This window comes from Giraffa tippelskirchi, chromosome X (assembly GCF_054371585.1).
Source record: "Giraffa tippelskirchi isolate mGirTip1 chromosome X, T2T-mGirTip1v1.2.pri, whole genome shotgun sequence".
NCBI lineage: Eukaryota > Metazoa > Chordata > Mammalia > Artiodactyla > Giraffidae > Giraffa > Giraffa tippelskirchi.
This window is the reverse complement of record NC_137289.1, coordinates 84,908,711-84,914,710: the sequence shown is the minus strand read 5'-3', so window position 1 is coordinate 84,914,710 and position 6,000 is coordinate 84,908,711. Positions and strand designations below refer to the sequence as shown.

Sequence of the window (6,000 nt, the reverse complement as noted above, 5' to 3'; positions counted from 1 at the left end):
TTCTGATGGAACGAAAGGTGTTTATTCAACATATTGTGGGCATATATATACTGTCTTACAAGATAGCTTTTTCAGCAGAGATAGGGATCAAAAAAATCTTACAAGTTATCCAGGAAGCCTGAGGCTAGAGTCATTCTCAAGAGAGGGGATTGTAAAAGTTACTTTCCATATCAGAAGGGAAGAGAGTTGTAAATGGCTACTTTTCACCATATGGAAAGGCTACTTTTCATAAGAACGAGATACATAAATTCCTATTATTCCCGGGAGCTGGCTTGCCAGCCCATCTCGCACCTGCATTCAGGGGCTAAGGAACATGCGATTTATGCAAGACCAAAAACAGCACACAGGAAGCTTCCTATTAAATGTTTCCTGACACCGTGAGTCTCTTATATTGTTTTCCTTTTTTTTGTCCCCAATTTGGCCTTCTGTCTGCTAATCTGATTGGATGATTTCCATTATTCTATATTCCAGGTCACTTATTTACTCTTCTGCATTGTTCATTCTGATTTTCATTGGCTTTAGTTGAGCTTTTGTCCCTGCAAATGAGTTTTCTAATTTTTCTTTGTTCCTCTTTATAGTTTCTAGTTTGTTTTCACAGTACTGTGCATTTCTGTAGATAGCCTTTCTTAATCCCTTCAGTATTTTCGTTATTTCCCTTTTGAACTCTGTGTCTGTTATACTGAAGAGGCCTGTTTCATTGTTAATTGTTTTTCAGGGAAATGCTCATTCTTTTAACTGGAAGTGGTTCCTCTGCTCCATTTCACCTACATTTACCTTACTAAATTTAGGAGATATCATATATCCATTCGGAGAAGGCACTGGCAACCCACTCCAGTACTCTTGCCTGGAAAATCCCATGGACAGAGGAGCCTGGTAGGCTGCGGTCCATGGGGTCGCAAAGAGTCGGACACGACTGAGCGACTTCACTTTCACTTTTCACTTTCATGCATTGGAGAAGAAAATGGCAACCCACTCCAGTGTTCTTGCCTGGAGAATCCCAGGGACGGGGGAGCCTGGTGGGCTGCCGTCTATGGGGTCACACAGAGTCGGACACGAATGAAGTGACTTAGCAGCAGCAGCAGCATATATCAATTGTGGTCTTAGATAACTATTTATGTCTTTTGTCTCTTTCCTCAGCCTGTGCTAGCTGTTTTCCCCTTGATAGTGGGTGGGCAGATGCAGTGGTGGGTGCCTGATCTTGAGGTTCTCAGCTCAGGCAGACAGCTCAGGTGCACCCCTAGGACATGTGATCGTAGCACAAGAGTTTACAACCACTCCTGGAGTTTGGGTGGGTGGCAGCAGGGGCCCAGGACCACTCCTGGGGTCCAGCCAGGATTTACTGGGTGGCCACAACTACTTTTGGGGCCCAGGAGGGAGTCAGCTGGGGCCCACAACCACTCCTGGTTTCTGGGCAGGTGGTTGTGGAGATTTGCAACTGCCCCCAGAGCCTGTGTAGGCAGTGTCCTGCCCTCTGAGCATTCACACAAGGAAAAAGTCTATAATCCAGTCCCATGCCTCCCCTCATACACCCCACAAGCAATGGCAACTGGCCTCTAAGGTGGCCCAGGCTTCCTCCACTTACATTCCCAGCCACAGTTGCACTGGATTCCCGCCCCTCCCCCAGCCTGTCTACCCAGAGCCTATCCTAGTCCTCTCCCAGTGTTTTATCTCTGAAGCCCGAGTTTCAGCATCAAGCCTCCACCAGCATTGGAAGATGTGCATGTCAGGCTGAGGAGTGCAGGACATCAGCACTGACCATCTGTGCAGTTCTCCCTCTGCTCTGGCTGCAGAGAAATGGCTATTGCATTCTCCTCTGAGGTTGTGAAACTCCCTTTCTGTTCTTGGCCACACTCGTGATGGGGCTTCCCAGGATGCAGGAACCTTTCTTCTTTCACAGTTCTCTCCTAGGGGTGCAGGTCCCATTTTGATTCCTTCCTTTCTTGCTTTCCTTTTTCCCACCCAGTTACATTGTGACTTTCTTCCCTTTTTAGCAGTCAGAGGTCTTCTGCCAGTGTTCAATAGATATGCTGTGAAAATTATTCCACATGTAGATGTATTTTTGTTTTATTTATGAGAGAGGGTGAGCTTCACGTCCTACTCTCCGCCATCTTGCTCTCTCTCCCAAGAATGAATTCTTGTAAGCATTCCAAATGTACTTCAAATGAATTGTGTTTTCTGTAACTCAAGTCAGAAGTGTATATATTTCAATTCACATTTTGTAAGGCTTGTAATTTGTGTTGTTTAAATCTTCTGTATGCTGTTGATTTGTATATGTGATTTCTCAACAACTAAAAAGAGCTCTCAGTTGCTTGGTGGATTTTTCATATGAAATATTATGTGACACTTAATATTGTGTTTTTAAGTAATTCTAATGATATGGAAAAATGCTCATTTATTTTCAAATGAGAAAGTTGGAGAGTAACAAATACAATGTCAATTTTAAACTGTTACACTTTTTTAAAGTTGTAAAAGGAAACGTGGAAATGTTAAGATTTTCTGGGTTGTAAAATTATAGATATTCTTTACTTTTTAATTTATACCTTTCACTTTATTTTTTTTAACTATGACCACCTGTTACTTTTATCATCAAAAATAACTTTTTTTTTTTTAAAGAACAAGCCCAGCCCAATGCAGTCAATCTCATGACATTTTCTGCTGCTATCTTCTCTCAGAAGGCCATACTGTTGTCCCCCTGTATACTTGTTGTTCTCTTGCTCCTTCAGGTACTGGACTCACTGCAGATGAATATCCACCAAAGTGAGAGAGAGAGAGTGACAGCATCTCTCCAGGAGCATGAAACCACTTAGTTAACCTGGCCTTGTCAGCCACAGTCTGCTCCTGGTATCAATCTCAATGACCTACACAGGGAAGAGACATCTTTAATTGCTAAAATGCCCATCTTATATAACTGGAAGTTTCCCCTCTTCTAAGTCTTTCTTCTGATGAAACAATCTTTTAAAACCCTTCTCCAAAGCAGCTCTTCTTTTTTGTTTTAGATAGTACCTCATGCTCTGTGGAATGACAAAGGTCCAAGTATTGACTTTTCATTGTACTATTTCTTTACATCAATATCTGGTGTTTGGGGTTGCCTGAAGTCATTCTGCCCACGGTTCTGGCCATTAATCCTATTAAAAAGAAAAAATAAAATAAAAACGGAGCTATATGGTACTATTTCCTCTGTCCTCAACCCCTTTAACACCCTGTCATTGAACCAGAGGGTTCTTCTAAGTTGCAAACTTTTTTCTGAGTTGTTTCTTTATAAAGGTCAACAGAAACCTCCACAAAGGCAGACCTACCTGAGAAGAGAAGCTGGTAGTGACTCTCACGAGTAGCAACAGAAATAGTGCAGCACAACAACTTATCTTCAATCTATCTTTAAAAAGTACAAGTTCATGAAGCGAGTCTCAGTGCCTCCTCCAATTAAGTAAAAGATTTTATGACCTCCTTCAGTTCTCTCTCCTCCCTCCCTCCCTTCATTCTTCAAGGAAATAAGGAGTTCATTCCTATCTTCACTCACCAACAGCAGAGATCATGGTTTGCTTCCTTCAATCATGTAGGCTTTTAGGTCTAATACCCACTAAAATGTCAAGCATTTGTTACTCTATAATGGGGTATGATAGTTTCCCTCTCCTTCCTCTCTGCATTGCACTCCTTCTCTCCACATATCCAGAGAGAAACATGATGTCACTCCCAACATTCACTGAAGCTTCATTCACTCATTCACAATAAGGCTTTTCCCAGCTGGGGCCTGTTACAGACATATGGCCCGGGGGAAGGAAAAGAAAAAACACTTGCTGAAACCCATCAGCGTGGAGCAGGAAACGAAAAGTGGCTAGAGAGAGCAAGGAGTGCACTGCGATTCTGAAGAAAGGAGAGGCATGATATAAGATAAGGCATCAGAAGATGTGACTATGGGTGTCCTGAGCAATCACTGAGAATATCTGAAAGGTATAAGACTTTCCACTTTTCCCATACCCTATCTTTCCCATTTCCAAGAGACAAAAAGTAACCAGGACTCCTGACAGTTAACTATTAACCCATAAGATTTGTGTCCTTACATACCACATGTATGCAAATCTTAAAATCTCTGATGAGCAAGTTAGAAAGGGATACAAGCTCTCCTACTGATTTCATAATCAGTTGAGACATCAGGAGTAAATCCTGGGGCTGAGGTCCTGTTGCTGGCCATGGTTAGTGTCTGCGGTGGCTGTCAGGAGATAAGATAGGAGTTGGCATCAGGCTGATTAACATGAATATTCCCCAACTAAAGCGGAAATTATGACAAACTCAACCCCAACATTAGCATTCATACCTCCTTGGTTCTTAACAGATGGAAAGAAGTGCTAGTGAAGGAGAATAACTTCCAGTGCCAGAGGAAGTAGAAAGTTATGGCTTTTGTTTGCTTTAATCAGTGATATCTCAGTCATGGGACTGAAGGAAAAAGGATTATGAACACAGGAGCTGGGTTACTTTCAAGTCAACTAACTGACTTCCTTCCATAAAGTTGGGGTCTTATGTTGCTGAAACTTAAAACTCATCTCTGGGGGCCTATATTTCAGCATTGGAGATCTGGCAATTTTTGACTACATGGGGTCCTTTTTATGGGAAGTGATAGTTCATATATACACATAGAGTACAACTTCTGAAAACAGAAAGGAACTGAGAGGGCTAAGTATGCAATTGAAACGAGCAACCTGTGGTCTGGAGAGTCTTCAAGAGTGTGATCTCTCTGTTGAGTCATGCCTTGCAAAGCTGAGATGAAGAGAGGCTGTAGTCATCCTCTGATTTTTTTCCTTTTCTTCTCCTTCATGAAGTCTTCTACCAGCTCCTCCTGAGAAATAAATATACAGCAGCCCCCACAGGAGGGGATAGGCTGTCTGAAGGCCTGGTCACTCTAACACACTGGCTCTAAACCGTCATTGGAATATTGACTCGTTTGAAGACTATAACAAAAGAAAAAGGACTGCATGTGGTGTCAGAGGGCTCACAAAGACTCACCCTAAACTTTACCTTCCAAGTCCTAAGGGCTATCTCTTTGCATCAATTTCCAGCCCTCCTTCCCAATAACACAGGGAACATCTACACTAAACTGGATGTATCCTGACCCTAAATAGCTTTTACAAAGTGGTTTTGTTATTCATCCATGGATGTGGGCTTTCTTTTGTCTACTCTTTATCTTAAAAGTTCAATTAGATAATAGGACTGTGTCTTGTTCCTAATTAATACGTGTTTTTAAAGAACTGTGCCTATCTTTTTCAAAGGACAGTTCTAGTTCACTCCTCAACTCAGAGGCTCAGAGGCCAAAGCATATTATGGAACACAGCCAACAAAAGTATGTACCATGTAATCAAGCTACATCAAGGTCAAGGAGAAATTTTGATCCTAAATAAATCTTTTTCTGATACTTTCAGATGAACAGCCTTCTGCTCTTTCAAAGAGTTAGGAGATGGCAATGGGATTCCACCAGTGCTAAGGGCCAGCAGCCTAACCCTAACCCTCACCTGGGATTGCTGCTCATTTTCACACAGGATATGTGACAGACCAAAAGGAAGAAACATATGGCACACAGCAAAACGTCAGGCATAGAATAAGCACTTGATAGAGAAGGGAATCATTTTAGATGTGCATTCTGCCAGCCAAAACCTCAGTGCAGTGGGCATACAACAGTTTTTGCATCTTCTAGTAATTTCCACCACTCTTCTAAAGCTCATACTACTATCCCACTGCATCCTTTCTTCTCATGCACCTACACAGTTGTCATGTGCCAATCCCCAGATCATTCTTTAGTCACTGAAACCTATTTTATCTAGCCCTCAGTGTTCATTCCTAGCCCAGCTTTTGCTATAATCCTGGGTCATTTCAATACCCAAGTAAACAACCATCTGACATCCTAGCATCATGGGTATCTTGATCACTCCAGTTTTTAAATTTTACCATTCCAAAGTTCAGTCTCTGATATAGATCCTATCATACCAGTTTTCGAAAGACTCAGCACCCATC

General features: G+C 42.1%; 1 long non-coding RNA gene across 7 annotated transcripts in view; it reads right to left on the bottom strand.

Moving 5' to 3' along the window:
* Positions 1 to 6,000, bottom strand: part of LOC145536829 (uncharacterized) — a 66,979-nt gene continuing 60,979 nt past the window's right edge. For 2 of the 7 annotated variants that reach the window (XR_014076033.1, XR_014076036.1), the window contains exons 7-11: positions 4,695 to 4,831; positions 4,063 to 4,207; positions 3,297 to 3,373; positions 3,004 to 3,125; positions 1 to 2,858 (exon numbers count right to left, since the gene is read on the bottom strand). This is a non-coding gene — a long non-coding RNA (uncharacterized LOC145536829). Of the gene's footprint in view, positions 3,126 to 3,296; positions 3,374 to 4,062; positions 4,208 to 4,694; positions 4,832 to 6,000 lie in introns of all 7 variants that reach the window. The other 5 variants (XR_014076032.1, XR_014076035.1, XR_014076034.1 and 2 more) reach the window with 4 other exon arrangements.